Consider the following 19,242-nt stretch of genomic DNA (forward strand, 5'->3'; position numbering starts at 1 on the left):
CTAGTCTGCCTACTTCGGGAACCTATATTATCCTGGAGTCTCCTATCACTGTTCCAGCCCAACTGAAATATTTGTTATTTCCCAAATCATTCAAAACCTCTGTGGGTTGACTACACTCCCTTCTTTCCTTTGCAACCTGTAGAGATTTTTAAGTCCAATTCAAACACAGCCTCATCTATGAATCCTCCATATGAATCTCAGAAGCAAGTACTAATTGGTGCTCCTTAACACATTGTTGTGACTTCTTGTGGCATTAATTCTGTTGTGTATTATAAGTTGAATCTCACTCACTAAAAGAGGCTTGTTTTATCTTGAAAATATGCTTTATTCATTTTTGTAGCCTTCCTCATTATAGTACTTCAGCCAGTGCATTGCATACAATCATCATTTTTTGTTCTTGATATTTATTAAGAGCACTTACCATCTGCAATAAATTAAGCCAGTTAGTGTAAATGCTGGATAAGGGATATATATGAAATAACTAAAATGCAATTTCTTTCCTCAAAAGAGTTCTAATCAAAGGCACATATTCAGGAATAACCTATGCAAGTGGACTATGGGAGTGGAATTGGGTGGAGGGGAAGTACAGATTATGAAACAAATAATGTCTGTGTTCCATAAAACAGTAGTAGTATGGCATGAAGCATGGTATAATTAGGGGCTAGGGTGGATAGGAATGGGAAGGCTGCTTTTTAATTCCATCTCTGTGCTGTGGTCATTAGTAATGTCCTGTCTATATCTTTCAGATCCAATCCATCCTTCCCCTAATGCCACAGTAATCTTTCTAAAGCTAGGTTCTGGTCATCTAAGTCCCTGTTCAAATGTTTGCTATTGAATGAATCAAGTATTGAGTAATTTCAGGCTTATATTAGTAGCTATGGATAATACCAGTTTGTAGAGATGTGACACATTCCAGGAAACAACTGGAGAACAAAAACGGGAACACAGTAAGCATGTGATCATTATGGGTTAAGATTAATCAAAAAGGACTAATAAGAGAAGGTAAGTTTTCAATGGATTGCCACTTGGCAAGAAAAATTAAATGTGCAAGTGAACATAAGGGTTCTTTCAGTTCTCACACCCCTGTTAATCCTGAAGATGGTTTATTCACTCATTCAACAAATACATGCTATGTCCTTTAACAAAGCATTTAAGCTAACATTTACTGAATACTTTTATGTGGCAGGAATTCTGTAAGACACAGGAAATAAAGTAGTGAATAAGATACTTTGTATTTTAAACCAAGTGTATGTAACAAAATGCAATGAATAGAGTGATAGGAGTATGTAAGATGTATAGGACCATAATAACACAAGGAACCTATAACCAGAGGCTAGGAAGATATTTCTGACTGAAGCTGTATGTGAGCGAGTCAGATAAAAGGGAGTAAATATTTAAACAGAAGATTATCATATGCAAAATTTTGGAGTTTAAAGGTAGTATAGCATATCCAAGGAGCTGAAAGGCATTCAAAATGGTTAGAGCATGGGTGGGGGGGCGGGGAGGAGTAGATAAATTGTAAGACATTAGGCTAGGGGGTATGTGTAAATAAATTGTGGATATTTTTCTAAAGTATGTCAAATATCTTATTCTTCATCAACAGGTTTTTCTGACATTTAAGTATCTGGTATGGTGTACCTAACCTAGTAGGTACTTAATAAGTATCTTTTGAAGAATGGATAAATAAATGCGTGGGTGGATAGATAAATGGATGGTTGAATCACATTTGCAATAGACATGGAATCACAAATAACTTAGTCTGGGAATCCAGGAAGCAATGCCACTACTATAGGAGGTTCATCCTCTTAGATTTGCTTAGCAGACTGAACTCATGATCTCTGTGAGGAAATCCCCTCCTCTTCACTTAGAGTTACTGCTTTACCGTAGCAAATGAAATTTAAGTATCTTCACAGTAAAGTAAAAGGTTTTATAGAGAAAAAGAAAAAAAATTACCCACAAATCATTTAGGCTTAAACTGTGAAAGGGCAACCCAACACTTTTTTGAACAGCAACAAATATATATATATAGTCTTCTGAAATTCCATGACATGAGTATTCCCAAGTAGATGACTTCTATCAGTGCTTCCATGGGCAAGTAAGCCCAAGGGGAAAAAAAAGAGGTCATAAACATTCTAGGGATAGATATTCTCTTTCTAACAAGAAAAGAGAGTAGTGTAAAGCTCAACTGAGCTCTTTTTTTAGACACCCAAGTTTTATGAGTCACTGAGTCTTGCTTCAGATTCCAGCTTCAGAGCAGCCACCTGTCAGGGATGAGTGAGTTGCCAGAGGGAGATGCTGTCTCTGGAAAGGGGGAGATTTTCAGGAATACAAAATGCCATTCTCAGGATTCTAATTAATGACCAGGCCAAATATTAACACTCCACTCTTATTTACAAGGGAGAAACTTTCTCATTTGCTACAGTGTCACATTCAAAATTTGGGACTTGATTCAACTCTAGGTATAAATAACAGACCAGAGTGAGTGCCTAGTAGTCCATAATTATTTCTGAAGTCATCACAGAAGCTAAGCTTTCATTTGGCACACAGAGGATATGAATAGAGCTTTAGAATGCCTCTCAATGCTGTTGCTAGGGTGTGTGTGTGTGTGTGTGTGTGTGTGTGTGTGTGTGTGTGTGTGTGTGTGTGTGTTTTATTCATATGTGCTCTCAGTCAACAATGTCTCCCTCACATAATAAGCACACTTATTTATAAAGACCATTTGCTATTTTATTTTAGAGAGAAACAAGAAAAAATGCCTACATAAGTGGCTTTCTAGGAAATTCATCCTGCATGTTTTATTAGTCCTGTAAAACACCATGCCATGAAAAGACCCAGGTGCACCCATTTGTGGCTGAGACAGAAGCCCTGAAATCTTCCTAAGACTGAGCATCTTACTGTCCTATGTCTCAGCTCCACTGACAGCTTTTGTAGGATCTACTCAGACAAAAAATTAAGCATCACATGAGTAGCACTGACTAAATTGGGAGCTTTCTTAATATGCCCCTGGCTCCTGCTGGATACTTAGGAGGTATCGCACAGGTGCCCTGAGGTGAAGGAATATGGCTGCCACACCTGTGTTCTTCTGGTCTTCAGTAGCTCGGAGGGGGAAAGGTGTCTGATCCTTGGAGAGTTGTAGGTCACTGCAGCCACAGGTTTCTGGATAGGGCTCTTGAATGCCTGACAGTATTTCTTTCCCTGCAGTTGATATAGTGCAAAGCTAACTGGCTTCCTTGCTGCTCCTTTGCTCACAGTTGACTGACAGTCGGCTCCAATTTAATCTTATTTACCATGAAGCATGTTATTGCTGCACAGCATTGTTAATGGACTTCATAAATACAATAAGCTAAGGACACATGACTAAATCCAATGGCATCCCTTTACTACACACACAAGAGCTTGAGAAATCAAGCCTTCCCAGGGCTGCAGTCCTGAGAATACACCTACTTCTGAGCCAAGCTGTTTCCCTCTCCCCTTTCTCTCCCTGTGCATCACTTGCTCTTGCTCTTTTATTTTGCATTAAGAGTAGCTTAGTGATCATGGACTTCAGCTCTTGCCTGTAGTGATCCTGTTCGCATTTTATTCTTTACACAGAATAGGAAGGAGGTTCGCTTGCTTTGCGCAGAGGCTGAGCCACAGAAGAAAGCAAAACCAATGTGATTTATTGAATGAGAGCTCTGGACAATTACCAACAACTTGTTCCTCTGCTGCCTCAAACAACCTAAAGTGGTAAGTCAAATTCATTGTTTTCTTTTTTCATGTGAATATGGGCTTTCTTTGACACTGGTTATTTCTTTAATGTGTATGTGTTGCTGTGGATTGAAATTATATAAAAAAAAAATCTGCATCTTCCAAAGTTAGCTGCAGGCAGTCCATAAGGAATGAAGATAAGCACAGATACAGTGGTCTGCAATAGCACATATATGTCCATGTGGAAAGACAAGGAAGGGCTTATAGGAAACCCCCATGTCTGATAATTGGACATTTTGTTTGCAGAAAGCTTAAGAACATTAAGTGCTTGCATAACTGATTAGCATTAGCTATGGAAATTAATATAGTCTTTTATTGCAAAATTATTTTGTGATGGGGCTCTCGAGTACCTACAAAATACCTGCTTGATCAGGTGAAAACCAATCCGACTGTGTTGATAATTATGAACACAAGCCCAGAAATATTGCTCCCTTTAGTCTAGTTTTGCAGACTGAGATTGGAAAGGGGAATGCCAGAATTCTGTCCATTCTGGGTGTATGTGCCCATGAGTACTGTTATGACTATGATTTGAAGGATAGCTGTCAAGGGGACATGGTTTACATGCAGTCAAACCTTGCTGGATCTATTGCCACTTTTGTGTTTACTTTCCTTAATCCCTTTCTTTATTCCATGAAGAGTAAAGGTAAGGTATACTAGGTCCAGAATAGGATACTATAAAGGTCCCATTACTCACGCTGGTCACTGATCACTGGCAGTACCATTACTAATTAAGGTTAAGATTTTTTTTTTTTATGCTGGGCCCTCCCAGCATATTTGTTTGAGTTCTCCATTTTCTAAATAAAGTGAATGAAGGAAGTTATTGCTTTTATCACTACCATATCATCCCTTTGGTCTTTAATTTGCCTGGTAATTGGAAGACTTATGGCAGCATCAATGAATCTCTGTTGGGCTCAGAGTCCATGTAAATGTCATACAGAGTTTAATGTCTTTGGTGTACTCTGCCTGCAGTATATCACTGGCTGTACAAATGAAGCTGTGGTCTTGGGTGCTGACAAAGACAGATGATGTTGGAACAGTGAGCTGCATGCTTCTCTAAATAAAAGCCAAAGCTGGGAAATCTGAGAGATGGGTGAATTTTTTCTTAGTACAAAGAATGCCACTCAGTCACAAGAGGTGAGTCACTGGGCTATTTTACACACGATGGCACAAGAACCCAAAATTGCCTAGTGGTTAGAGGACTTATGAGATGTCAGGAGAGCAGGACACGTTTTCTGGCACCCAGACTGAGTGTGTGTCTTTGGGATATTTCCTTACTCTTCCTGGATCTCCATTCCTTCTTTTCTTCCATTCCTAACTGTTTCCAAGAAAGCATGCTAAACTCAATGAATGTATTCAACTTTAAACTCTTCTTGATGACTGGGATAAGCATGATGATTTACATGCTGTAAGTGTGGGTATGAAAATTCCCTTGTAATCTGATAATTTTGCAAAACACTGCAAATATTAAATAACTAATAAAAAAGGAAAAGTATGTAATTAGCATCACTCTTCATATGCTTTGCTTTTATTTATTTATTTTCCCTTTTGTTGCCCTTGTTGTTTTTTATTGCTGTAGTTGTTATGGTTGTTGTTATTGATGTTGTCGTTGTTAGATAGGACAGAGGGAAATGGAGAGAGGAGGGAAAGACAGAAAGGGGGAGAGAAAGATGGACACCTGCAGACCTGTTTCACCGCCTATGAAGCGACTCCCCTGCAGGTGGGGAGCCACGGGCTCCAACAGGGATCCTTACGCTGGTCCTTGCGCTTTGATACACGTGCGTTTAACCTGCTGCGCTACTGCCCGACTCCTGTTCATATGCTTTAATTCACAGGTCATGAGTGAAAAACCGAGGGATAATGGGTTTATGTGATGAGGAAGAGATATGTGAGCTTTCAACTTTCAGGGATGCAGAGAACTCCAAAAGAAGCACATTCTTAGAAGTCATAGGAGATTAGAAGGGGGGAATAGAAATAATAATTGGTATTATGTAACTTTTTAAAAAATATGGATCAATAACAACTTTTTTCTTGGATAATCATGTGTTATTATGCCAAAACTCCACAATTCTTAAATGTTTTTGAGATTAAAAAAATACCACATGAATGTATTGGAAGAGTTGGTTCAAGGCTAACTGGACTCATGTATAGAACTTGGGACATGACAGCATTCAATAGATCCAATTACTCAAGACCCATGCACACAGAACTAGCAACTACAAAATGTATTATGATTTAAGAAATTTTAGACAGTTTAATTTAAAAAATTCTAAGACTGAGGTAGCTAAAATTCTCTTTCATCAGTAATTCAGTTAAGTTTTGCTATCTTTTACAAAATAAAAGTATTCTGAGGAGAAATAACAAATTAAGATAAATGTCTTATAATGGATGGATATTTTAAATGTATCCTATCTCAGGAGAACTCAAAAATAGATATTTTATTAGGATTATATTAACTCTACTTTTTATTTATTTTGTGCCCAATTCCATTGCTGGAGTTGCATGTCTGCATGCCCCAGCAACCATTTCTGTTTTTCCTCCCTTTTGATAAAAATGAGAGATAGAGAAGGAGTTAGAGACAGACAGAGAAGGAAAAACACCTGCACTACTCTTTCACCACCTGTGAAGCTTTTCCCCTTTGTAGATAGGAACTAGAGGTTTGAACCTGGTGCTCTTCAAGGCCATTTACTTCCGCCACTTTTAGAACTTCTGTATTAGACAATTTCATATAAGTTTTCTACAGAGTCTTAAAACTCGCATTATGGAAAGTTAAACTTACTATCTTTCTTCTCTATCTATTGTTTATTTATTGTTTCCAGGAGGACTATCTTTGGGGTTCTACTCTGGCACTATGAATCTACTGCTCCCAACATCCTTTTTTTTTACCTTTTTTTCTTCTTCTCTCCATTTTATAGGCTAGGACAGAGGGAAATTGAGAGAATGGAGAATTAGGGAGAGAGAGAGAGAAAAAAATACCCGCACACCTGCTTTACCATTCATGAAGGGTCCCCCCTGCAAGTGGAGAGTGGAGGCTTGAACCATGGTCCTTATGCATGGTAATATGTGTGCTTAACCCAATGCAAATTGCTCAGTCTTCATCTTTTCCCCTTTTTACATCTATTCCTTCTTTATTCCTTTAAAAAAGATATTGCTTGAACCATTATGTAACTAGTCAACGAAGCAAGATTCACAGAGGCTTTTTATTTATTTTTTAGTGGTTTAATATCGATTTACAAAATTATGAGTCAACAAGGGTATAACTTCATACCATTTCCACCACCAGCTGTGTCCCCATTCCCTCCACTGGAAACTGCAGTGGTTCTCCAAAGGCCACAGATATTGGTTAACTATTGTCTGTTAACTAGCTATATTTATATACATTTGCCCAGTTTTTCTATGGTCCTGTCTTTTCTTCCTTCCTAAGTCATATATACTCCTATCATTACTCCTTAATGTCCTTGTTTTTTTTTTCCTCTTTTCTCTCTGGATCCTAATGAAGTTGGAGTTCAGAGCCCTCTGGTCATCTTCCCCTAACATGCCTCCCCTTTGGGGGGTATGAACAGAAAGAATTCTTTTAGGGATACAGAAGGTGGGAGTTTTATCTTCTGTAACTGTTTCTCCTCTGCAAATGAGCAGGTTAATCCATGCCCCCCAACCTGTTTCTATCTTTCCCTAGTGGGGCAAGGTTCTGGAGAGGTGAGGTTCCAGGACACATTGGTGAGGTCATCTGCCCAGAAAAGTTAGGATTGAATCATAGTAGCATCTGCAACTTTATGGCTGAAAGGCAGTAAGATATAAATCAGGACAAAACAATAACATTAAACAATAAACAGGAACCAAAAAGTAGGAATAGAGAAGATGAGAATAGGGATCTTGGGCAGATAGAAGCTAGAAAGTTTATTTTAGGTATGTCCCTAGGGTCCCATGACTTTTGTAACTTTTGTTTGAGCTTGATAGCTAACATGCAGGTGGAGTAAAAATATTGTCTTGGGAAGATGTAGTCAGAGTTAATAATAGGTCTAGAAAGCTAAAATAGGGTAGAGAAAATCTCCCAAACTTGAAGAAAGTATATAAATCTTACTGCCACCATGTTGCAGATGCTACTATGACTCCATCCTAACTTCCCTAGTTAGATGATCTCACCAATGTGTCCCAGAACCTCACCTCTCCAGAGCCCTACCCCACTAAAGAAAGATAGAAACAGGCTGGGGGTATGTATCGACCTCCCAGTGCCCATATCCAGCGTAGAAGCAATTACAGAAGCCAGAAATCCCACCTTCTGCACCCCACAAAGAATTTAGGTCTATACTCCTAGGAAGAGAGAAGTGTTCGAGGGAGAAGACCAGAGGGCTCCAAACTACAACTTCATCAGGACCCAGAGAGAAAAGAGGAAAAAAGAAGGGACATTTGGAAGTAGTATTAAGTGTATGTATGACTTAGAAAGAGAGAGAAGGCAGGACCATAGAAAAAAATGTGCAGATATAGATATAGATATAGATATTTACAGATAGTTATAAAAATAATAGTCAACCTATATGTACAACCTTGGGAAAACTACTATGACTTCCAATGGAGAGAATGGTGATACAGAACTCTGGTAGTGGAAATGGTGTGAAATTATGCCCCTATGATCTTACAACTTTGTAAATCAATGTTAACTCACTAATAAAATTTAAAAAGACAAAGAAAGAAATCTGACAGTCCAACAACCCAATAAAAAAAGGCGGGGCAAAAAAGTATATAAATACACTTAACTGTTTATCCCATCGATCTGCCCAAGAGCCATATCTATCCATATTTAGCCCAGGAGCCTGTGTAACCTACGAGTTATTGTCAGTCAGAGCTCACAGTCCATAGTAACAGCTGGGAAAATTCTAGGCTGCACTCATTTCAGGACCAGTCTTCTTTGAGTGGCAGAGGACGATGACCCAGCCTCCTTTGGGAGAATGGGGCAGTCCCTACCACTACTGCTTTATAGAAGACTCACGGAAGTGTACTCACAAGTTTTATGCTTCCTTTAGCTTCTTCAACCAGCCATTACCTAATTATTTGAAACTTCACTCATATTTAATCTGTCCAGCCCCCTCTCTAGTATTAAATGATGTAGTTAACATAATCACCACCCACAGGGACTTTTTCTGGAAGTTTCATATTTGGGTGCCTCTTATCACCAGTCCCTTGACATCATCCACACCTTTAAACCACTCCCTGGATTCAACCAAAGTAATTATCTAAAATTGGGGGCCCAGGTGGTGGCACACTCAGTTGAGCGCACATAGTACTAAGCATCAAGACCAGCACAAGGATATGAGTTCAAGCCACCCCCCCCCCAGCTCTCCATCTGCAGGGGGGAAGTTTCAAAAGTGATCGTGAAGCAGGTCTGCAGGTGTCTATCTTTCTCTCTCCCTCTCTGTATCCCACTCCTCTCTCAAGTTCTCTCTCTGTTCTATCCAATGAAATGGGGGAAAAAATGGCCAACAGAAGCAGTGGATTTGTAGTGTAGTCAGCAAGCCCCATCAGTAACCCTGGAAACAAAATAATAATAAGAATAGGAAGAAGAAGAAGGAGAAGAAGAAGGAGGAGGAGAAGAAGAAGTAGAAGAGTAACAATAACAATAATAATAATCTGGAATTGCAAATTTCAGCTTTTTTTAAATCCTCTAATACTTCTCTATTCCAATAAGTTAAAGCTATGCATATCCTTATCATAGCATGACAGACTCCTAATGCTGCCTCTCCATGCTTCCTTTCCAAAATGCTGGTGTAGTAGGTGAAATGTACTGTTGGCAGTGTCAGATATCAGATGCTAACCATGAGACACCGCCACCTGAAACCCCTCTCCCAGGTCATGGCCTATCAGCAACACCATGCTGTTTCTTCTCTACATGTCCTAAGTTGACCTTCTATATCTGAAACACACTTTTCTTTCCTTCTTGCAAGTTGGATTATCATTCATTCTCAAAATTTTGCTCGGGCAGCTCTCTCTCTCTCTCTCTCTCTCTCTCTCTCTCTCTATATATATATATATATATATATATATATATATATATATATATATGAACAAAGGCGGCAGAGAGAGTAAGAGAGTGAAAGAGGTCACAGTAACAAGCTTCTTTCAGTGCAGTGCAGGGCTAGGCTTGAGCTTGAGCCTGAACCATGCACATGGCAAAGCAGAACACCTTCCAGGTGAGCTACTTTGCCAGCCTACCATAATCTTCTCTAATCTACTTCCCAATTTTTCTCTTTATATGACTACTTTTACTCGCCCACAAATTGAATCATTCACTCCTCAGTGCCAATTCTTTGCCTTTGCCATTTGAGGACTGTATTTGAAAATTAAGAGCTCAGATATGAACATATAATTCCTGAATTTGAACTCCAGATATGTATCTTTGAAGTTCCTCAGTTCCTTAACTATGTAAAATATAGAAAATAATAGTCCTCACTTTACAATTATTGGGTTCAATGAACTGGTGCATACAAAGATTTGATTCTAGATAGTGTCTGGCTCATAGCACATGCTACAGAAGGAAAGAAAATTACTATTATTATTCTATAACTTCACATATATCATTATTTTATAGCTTTATACATGCATAGCTATTTTCCTTACTAGTCTATGAATTCCTAGGAGTATAGTTTTGGTAAACAATTTGCTTCAATTTACCTAAAGCGTTCCTAGTTCTGCCCCTGAAAGTTCTGCATGCTGGGAACCTCATCAATGCTAAGCAATCCAATACAGGTGGTCACATTTTGAAGGTCCTATTTTACTCAGTTTTGGTGTAGCAGAGTCTATCACAGGATGTATATATTACACAGTAGATCATCCACTATAATTTATTAAAGTCATCATTGTTGTTCTGTGTTTCAAAATTAGTTTCTTATTATGGAATCACAGTAGATTTTTAATAAATCTGTCACTAAGTAACTGAATGTATTTTCAGTGCATAGTAACTGAAAAGATTGCTTTCACCTTGTTACATATTATCAGTGTAATAGAATTGGTCACACTTTACCAAACAAAGACATACCTGTCATGTTAACATGGTAAGAAGTAGGAGAAGGTTATATTCTCTTTTCTGTCTAGTGACAGACAGACTGAAATCTGAAGGTCCTTAGTTCATATCACAGCCTGAAGTGCAATCTTGTCCCAGTCAGAAATGCTCTTTACTGAACTGTATCTATCTACCCTGCTGTCAGTATAGCTCCAACTTCCTTTTTCTTTTTTATTTATAAAATGGAAAAATTGACAAGACCATAGGATAAGAAGGGTACAATGCCACACAGTTACCGCCACCAGAACTCTGTATCCCATCCCCTCCCTTGAGAGCTTTCCTATTCTTTATCCCTCTGAGAGTATGGACCCAGGATCACTGCGGAGTGATCACTGCGGATCACTATGGGGTGCAAGGTCTGGCTTCTGTAATTGCTTCTTCACTGAACATGGGTGTTGGCAGGTCAATCTATACTGTCAGCCTGTCTCTCTCCTTCCCTATTGGGGCAGGACTCTGGAAGGGTGGGGTTCCAGGGACATACTGGTGAGGTCGTCTGTCCAAGGATGTCAGGTTGGTGTCATGGTAGCATCTGCAACTTAGTGCCTGAAAAAACATTAAGATATAAAGCAGAGGGAGTTGGGCAGTAGCACAGCAGGATAAGTGCACGTGGTACAAAGCGCAGGGACTAGCATAACGATCCCGGTTCAAGCACCTGGCTCCCCACCTGAAGAGGAACCTCGTCACAGGTGGTGAAGCAGGTCTACAGGTGTCTATCTTCCTCTCCTTCTCTCTGTCTTCCCTTCCTCTCTCCATTTCTCTCTGTCCTATCCAACGATGACATCAACAACAATAATAATAACTACAACAACAAAACAAGGGCAACAAAAGGAAATAAATATCAAAAAATTTTAAAAAGATAAAAAACAGAACAAATTGTTTAATAATAAGGAACCTAAAGGCAAGAATATAGCAGCTGAGATTCGAGGTGTCTATTCTGGAAAAAGCTAGTAGGTCTATTTTAGGTATATTCCAAGGCGCTCGTGACTTTACTAATTTTTGCCTGAGCCCAATAGTTAACATGCAGATGGACCAAAGGTATTATTATCTGGGGGAGATAGTGTCAGAGTTGGGAATAGGACTAGAAAGCTGGATCAGGAAAGAGAGTAGCTTCCAAATATGGGAATAGTATGTAAATATTGTTAACTGTAACCTCATTGATTTGATCTGGGGCCCATATTCATCGCAGGTACCTGTGTAATCTCTGCATCCATGTAGGTCTGAGCTCACATTCCGTGGTCATGGCTAAGGACATTCTAGGCATCACTAATTTTAGGACCCATCTTCCTCAAGTGGTAGAGTATTGTGGCCCAACCTCTCTTCAGAGAATGGGGTTGTCCCTACCATTGTTGATCCTTATAGGGGGTAAGGTCCTGGAATGGTGTTAATATATACTCCTTTTAACTTATACTCTTACAACTCACTATTTAATTAATATGAGAAGGAAAATGCATTGAATGTCTCAACTACCTTTTTCTAATGTGTTTTGTCTTAACAACTGCCCTTCACTCAAGGCTCAGATCTTTTTTTCACAGAACAACATTATAATGGAACAGACTCTGGATGCGGGCATGTAGGAAATACTCATAATGAGGGCAAGATTTTATCTTCAGAATCAAGGTCTAGAAAGTAATCTGATCATGCCTCCTCAGGCAGAACAACTGTCAAGTTATTTATTTATTTTATATTTATTTATTCCCTTTTGTTGCCCTTGTTTTATTGTTGTAGTTATAACTATTGATGTCGTTGTTGTTGGATAGGACAGAGAGAAATGGAGAGAGGAGGGGAAGGCAGTCGTGGAGAGAAAGACAGACACCTGCAGACCTGCTTAACCTCTTGTAAAGCGACTCTCCTGCAGGTGGGGAGCCGGGAGCTCAAACCGGGATCCTTATACCAGTCCTTGCTCTTTGCACCACCTGCGCTTAACCCACTGGGTGCTACTGCCCGACTTCCAAACTGTAGAGTTTTTAAGAACATGGATTTTTACAGTCAGAGTTCAAAGTCTACCTCTTCCATTTACTGGTTGTAAGATCTTAAAAAAATTACCTAACCTCTCTAGGTTTGTTTCCTTGTTTATATAATGAGAATATATTAGAAGTTCTGACTTCTTCATAGGGTTATTACATTCTGCTTTACTTGTGAAAACAAAGCATGAAGCAAAATAAATCTTGAATGTCCTATTGGGTATTAGGAAATATGACCTCGGGAATCAAGGGGGAAAAAAAGGTGAGACAAGGAAAAAAGAAAAAAGCAAATAAAGTTGCTTTATAATTGAACCAACTGCAGCTTCACAAGAAAACACATCTGAATATATATCCATGCTTCCAAATAGCCTTCAAATATATGCTTCCAAATAGCCTTCAAAATAGTTCATAGTGGAAGAATATAAAGGCAATTATCTGTCAGTTCTTGTGAACTGCTGTCTCTCATTGGTCTTTATTTATTTCAGTAGTAAACAGCATTACATAGTCTCTCACAGCAGTCATGATTGAGACTGGAGCCTTCCTAGCTCTGGTTGGGTCAGAGCTGCTGTAGTAATTCTCACAGTGAACATGATGGAGACCAGGCCAGAACTCACCTTCATTAACAGGTGATAATGTTAAAAGAGAAGGCTACAGCTGAGGTTCTATTTGAGCAAACCATCAAAGTCTAGGGAACAGATGGTTGTGGAAGAATATCTGGAACTCCACACTCTACAGGTTAGTCTTGACATTCTGGGTGACTTTCTAGGCTACTAACACACTTAAAAAAAAAAACTTGTTTCAGGTATATTCACAGGTCCTCCCAAAAGTATGATGAAATCAGACTGTAATATGTCAAAGAGTAGTTTCAAATTTTGATAAAGTTCAGTTTATCAATTTCTTAATACTTTGTACTTTCAGTGTATTTAAGAAATCATTGCTCTATTAAAGTTCACAGAGATTTTCTTCCATGTTTTTGTTCTAAAAAATTTTATAGTTTAAGCTATTCAAGTTGATTCTATGATCTATTTTAATTCTAGTTAAATGTTGTACATGGTATGAAGAAGGGGTAAGTTATTTTTTTCATATGGAAACCCATTGTTACAACACTACTTTTGGAAAAATTATATTTCTCCTTATTGAATTACTTTAATAGATTAGTAAAAAAAAGATGACTTGTGTGTGTAGGCTACTGGTCTCTATTCTGTTTTTTTAATGTTTTTATTTATTTATTTACTCCCTTTTGTTACCCTTGTTGTTTTATTGCTGTTGTTACTGATGTCATTGTTGGATAGGACAGAGAGAAATGGATAGAGGAGGGGAAGACGGGGGGAGAGAAAGACAGACACCTGCAGACCTGCTTCACTGCCTGTGAAGCGACTCCACTGCATGTAGGGAGTCAGAGGCTTGAACCGGGGTCCTTACACCAGTCCTTGAGCTTTGTGCCAAGTGCACTTAACCCACTATTTGCAGATGATATGATAGTATACAGAGAAAAACACATTTGGGCACTAGTCGGGAAGACCCGAGAGTCCCACACAGACATGATGAGCCTAGACCTTGAATAGATCCCTCCATTGTCACTTGTCATCTCCATCAGGAACAACACAACAGACCCCTTTGTGGGCCCCCATAGGACCTTGCCCTCAATGTGGATCAAAAATGGTAGAGAATGTTCCTTCCTCCAAGGGAAGCTGGATAACATACTCTACCTACCCCGAGGAAGATAGATCCTGATATTGGGGCAGCTTGGAATGTTCCTACTCATGACCACAGAATATGAGCTCATATCTACAGGGATGCAGAGGTCACATACGCTCCTAAGCTGAATATGGACCCTAGATCAAATCAGTGGGGTCTACAGTCAACAATATTTATACAACTTTCCCATATTTGGAAGCTGCTCTCTTCTCTGATGCAGCTTTCTAGCCCTTTTTCCAGCCATAACATCATCTCCCCAGACAATAACTTAGGTCCACCTACATATCAGAGGTCAGGCTCAGGTAAAAACGAATAAAGTCATGGGCCCTTTGGAATAAAACTAAAATAAACCTACTAGTTATCTTAAAAATGGAGACCCCAAATATTGATCTGCAGTATTCCAGTCTTTAGGCTCATGATTAGTCAACAATGTGTTTGGCTTTATATATATGTTAACTGTTTTTTAAGCCACCAGGTTCCAGATGCTAACATGATGCCAACCAGACTTCGCTGAGCAGATGACCCCACCAATTTGTCCTGGAGTCCCACTTCCCCAGAGCCCTGCCCCACTAGAAAAAAAAGAGAGAAAGGCTAGGAGTATGGATCAACCTGCTAATGTCTGTATCCAATGGGGAAGCAATTACAGAAGCCAGACCTCCCACCTTCTTCACCCCCTTAATGACCCTGGGTCCATACTCTCAGGGAGTTAAAAAATAGGAAAGCTATCAGGGGAGGAGATGGAATACGGAGTTCTAGTGGTGGGAATTGTGTGGAGTTGTACTCCTCTTATCCTATAGTTTTGTCAGTGTGTTTCCTTTTTATAAATAAATTTTTTAAAAAAAAATCCAGCAGGAAGCTTTTGGAAATTATCAGGCATTAGAGTATGAAAACACTAAGTTAAAAATTGAAGGAATCCAGAAATCAATCCCTTTTACTACAGCAACAAAAACAGTAAAATATCTAGGAATAAATCTAACTAAAGAAGTGAAAGACTGTTATACTGAAAATCATGAGTCACTATTCAAGAAAATAGAAAGAGACACAAAGAAGTGAAAAGTTAAGGGTCAGGTGGTGGTGTACCTGGTTGAGAGCACATGTTGCAAAGCTCAAGAACTTGGGTTCAAGCCGCTGGTCCCACCTGCAGGGGAAAAACATTGCAAGTGGTGAAATGCTGCAGATGTCTCTCTGTCTCCCCCTTCCTCTTAACTTCTAGCTATCCCAATCCAATAAATAAGTAAATAAAATAAAATAAATTAAAAAAAAAGAAGTTAAAAGATATTCCATGTTCATGACTTGGAAGGATTAACATCATTAAAATTAAGCCATATACAAATTTAATGCAATCCCCATCAAGATCCCTCCCAATTTTTTTTAGTAGAACAAAAGCTACAGATGTTTATCTGGAACTAAATTGCCAAAATAATCTTGAGAAGAAAGAACAGAACTGGAGGCATCACACTCCCAGATCTCAAATTGTATTATCTCAAATTGTGATAAAAACTGTTTGGTACTAGGACATAGACAGATACACTGACTTGGAATAGAATTGAGAGCCCAGAAGTAAGTTCCCACATGTAATCTTTGACAGAGGTGCCCAGACTATTAAGTGAGGGGAGGGGGTTCTCTTCAACAAATGGTGTTAGAAAAAAATGGGTTGAAATACACAGAAAAATTAATCTGAACCACTATATTTCACCAAACACAAAACTAAACTCCAAGTAGATCAAGGACTTGGATGTTAGACCAGAAACTATCAAATACTTAGAGGAAAATACAGGCAGAACTCTTTTCCATCTAATTTTAAAAGCACCTTCAATGAAACAAATCCAATTATGAAGACTAAAACAAAAATAAACCAATGGGACTACATCGATTTGAAAACTTTGTGCACAGCAAAAGAAATCATCACTCAAATGAAGAGACCCCCTCACAGAATGAGAGAAGATCTTTACATGCCATACATCAGACAAGAGGCTAATAACCAAAAGATATAAAGAGCTTGCCAAACTCAACAAGAAAATAAATGACCCCATCGAAGAATGGAGAAAGGACATGGACAGAATATTCACCACAGAAGAGATCCAAAAGGTTGAAAAACATATGAAAAAATGCTCCAAGTCATTGATTTCATTGATTGTCAGAGAAATGCAAATAGAGACAACAATGAGATGCCACTTCACTCCTGTGAGAATGTCATACATCAGAAAAGATTGCAACAAACATGCTGGAGAGGTTCTGGGGACAAAGGAACCTTTCTGCACTGCTGGTGGGAATGTAAATTGGTCTACCCCTTTAGAGAGCAGTCTGGAGAATTCTCAGAAGGCTAGAAATGGACCTATCCTATGATTCTTTAATTCTTCTCCTGAGGATATATCCTAAGGAACCAAACACACCCACTCAAAAAGATCTGTGTCTACCTAAGTTCATAACAGCACAATCTGTAATAGCCAAAACCTGGAAGCAACCCAGGTGTCCAACAACAGATGAGTGGCTGAGCAAGTTATATTATATATACATAATGGAATACGATACAGCTATTAAAAATGGTGATTTCACCTTCTTCACCCCATCTTGGATGGAGCTTGAAGGAAGCATGTTAAATAACGTAAGTCAGAAAGAGAAGGATGAATATGGGATGATTTCACTCATAGACAGAAGTTGAAAAACAAGATCAGAAGGGAAAACACCAAGCAGAAATTGAACTGGAGTTGATATATTATAGCAAAGTAAAAGAAACTGGTGCTTGTGTGCGTATGTGCCTGTGTGTGTGTGTGATGCGGGGAGGCTTCAGGTCCTGGAACAATGATGGCAAAGGAGGACATAGTAGGGGCTGTATTGTTATATGGAAAACTGAGAAATGTTGTGCACAAACTATTGTATTTTACTATCGACTATAAACCATTAATCCCCCAATAAAGAAATAAAAATAATAACTAGGATATAGAAAAAGAAAGTGTTAAACGAAAATGAGCTTATCCATTAAGGATCCTCTCCTGGATAATTCATTCCTAAGGTCTGCTCCTGCTAGTCATATTATGGAGACCAGTCTACATTCATTGCCTACATTCTATGTCTCCTTTTTAGAAGAAAGGGCCCTTTTATCTTCCTGATAAACAAAAAGAAAAGATGCATCATTTTAAAAAAATCATGGGAGTTGGGCGGTAGCACAGCTGGTTAAGGACCGGCATAAGGATCCCGGTTCGAGCCCCCAGCTCACCACCTGCAGGAGGGTCGCTTCACAGGTGGTGAAGCAATTCTGCAGGCGTCTATCTTTCTCTCTCCCTCTCTGTCTTCCCCTCCTCTCTCGATTTCTCTCTGTCCTATCCAACAACGACATCAATAACAACACTAATAACTACAATGATAAAACAACAAGGGCAACAAAAGGTAATGAATAAATAAAAATAAATATTTTTAAAAATCATTATGGGTTTTATAGAGTTCATCTGGGAAAGTATCTGCTTTCTCATGAGCATGACCCTGATTCTAGTCCAGCCTGCACTGGGAGAAGCCTCAATGGTGTCTTTTCCTCTCTGATTTTTGTCTCTCTGGATCTGAACAAACTCCAACAGTAACAAAACTACATGGGTTTTATTTTTTTTGACATATTTATATATATATTTTTTAATTTAAGAAAGGATTAATTAACAAAACCATAGGGCAGGAGGGGTACAACTCCACACAATTCCCACCACCAAATCTCCGTATCCTACCCCCTCCCCTGATAGCTTTCCCATTTTCCATCTCTCTGGGAGCATGGACCCAGGGTCATTGTGGGTTGCAGAAGGTAGAAGGTCTGGCTTCTGTAATTGCTTCCCCACTGAACATGGGCATTGACTGGTCGGTCCATATTCCCAGTCTGCCTCTCTCTTTCCCTAGTAGGGGCGGTCTCTGGGGAAGCTGAGCTCCAGGACACATTGGTGGGGTCTTCAATCCAGGGAAGCCTGGCCGGCATCCTGATGGCATCTGGAACCTGGTGACTGAAAAGAGAGTTAACATATGAAGCCAAACAAATTGTTGAGCAATCATGGACCCAAAGCTTGGAATAGTGGATAGGAAGTGTTAGGGAGGTACTCACTGCAAACGCTAGTGTAGTTCTGCTTTCAGGTATATATTTTGCAGTAATTTATAGATACGTGTGAAGATATGCTCTCTCTCACAGAAACTGGTGTATATCTAGGTTTTGGGACTTTGTTAGAAAATGAACCACCTGAGATGAAATTAGAGTATACTATGAAAGGAAAGGTCTCACCTGAGTAATGAAGCTGAAGGGTTGTCATTCCACATGTGAAGTCTCTGGACACAGTCTGAGGTGAAGCATGTTGAGGTGGCAATCATTGTGTTGGTTAGTTTGTGATCGGCTGATGCAATATTATTTGGTATGGATTGGGAGACGCATACGGGAAAGTGGGCCCTATCCAAGGGTTCCAGGACTGGGGGAATTAGGGGCTCTATAGTGGAGATGTGAGGTTCCTGCTGTCTTAGGGTTCAAAAAGACAATCAATAGTTAATGTTATCATCACATTATTTGGTAATTGGGTTAACTTTGAAAAGTCCTTTTGTTATGGTTTGTTGTACAGTATCCAGTATCTTGTATATAGTTGTGCTCTTGGATGCTTCTGATCTACTTGGTTTAGGCTTTTGAGAGAGTCCACATATCAAATACACAGCCTATATATTAAAAAGATTCAGTTTGTGTTTTGAAAAACTTTGAGACATACAATTGATTTTCCCCCTCTCAAATTAATCAACTACTGATTTATATGTCTACATTTTGCTAGGAGT

The 19,242-nt window shown here is 39.1% G+C and overlaps 1 protein-coding gene across 1 annotated transcript in view; it reads left to right on the forward strand.

The window, feature by feature from the left end:
- Positions 1-3,589: 3,589 nt before the first annotated feature.
- The window catches only part of ANKFN1 (ankyrin repeat and fibronectin type III domain containing 1), a 198,037-nt gene continuing 182,384 nt past the window's right edge, over positions 3,590-19,242 (forward strand). Inside the window, exon 1 of the mRNA XM_060204893.1 lies at positions 3,590-3,726. The gene's annotated coding sequence lies outside the window, so the exon portion shown is untranslated. The remainder of the gene's footprint in view (positions 3,727-19,242) is intronic.

Source organism: Erinaceus europaeus, chromosome 12 (assembly GCF_950295315.1).
Source record: "Erinaceus europaeus chromosome 12, mEriEur2.1, whole genome shotgun sequence".
Lineage (NCBI taxonomy): Eukaryota > Metazoa > Chordata > Mammalia > Eulipotyphla > Erinaceidae > Erinaceus > Erinaceus europaeus.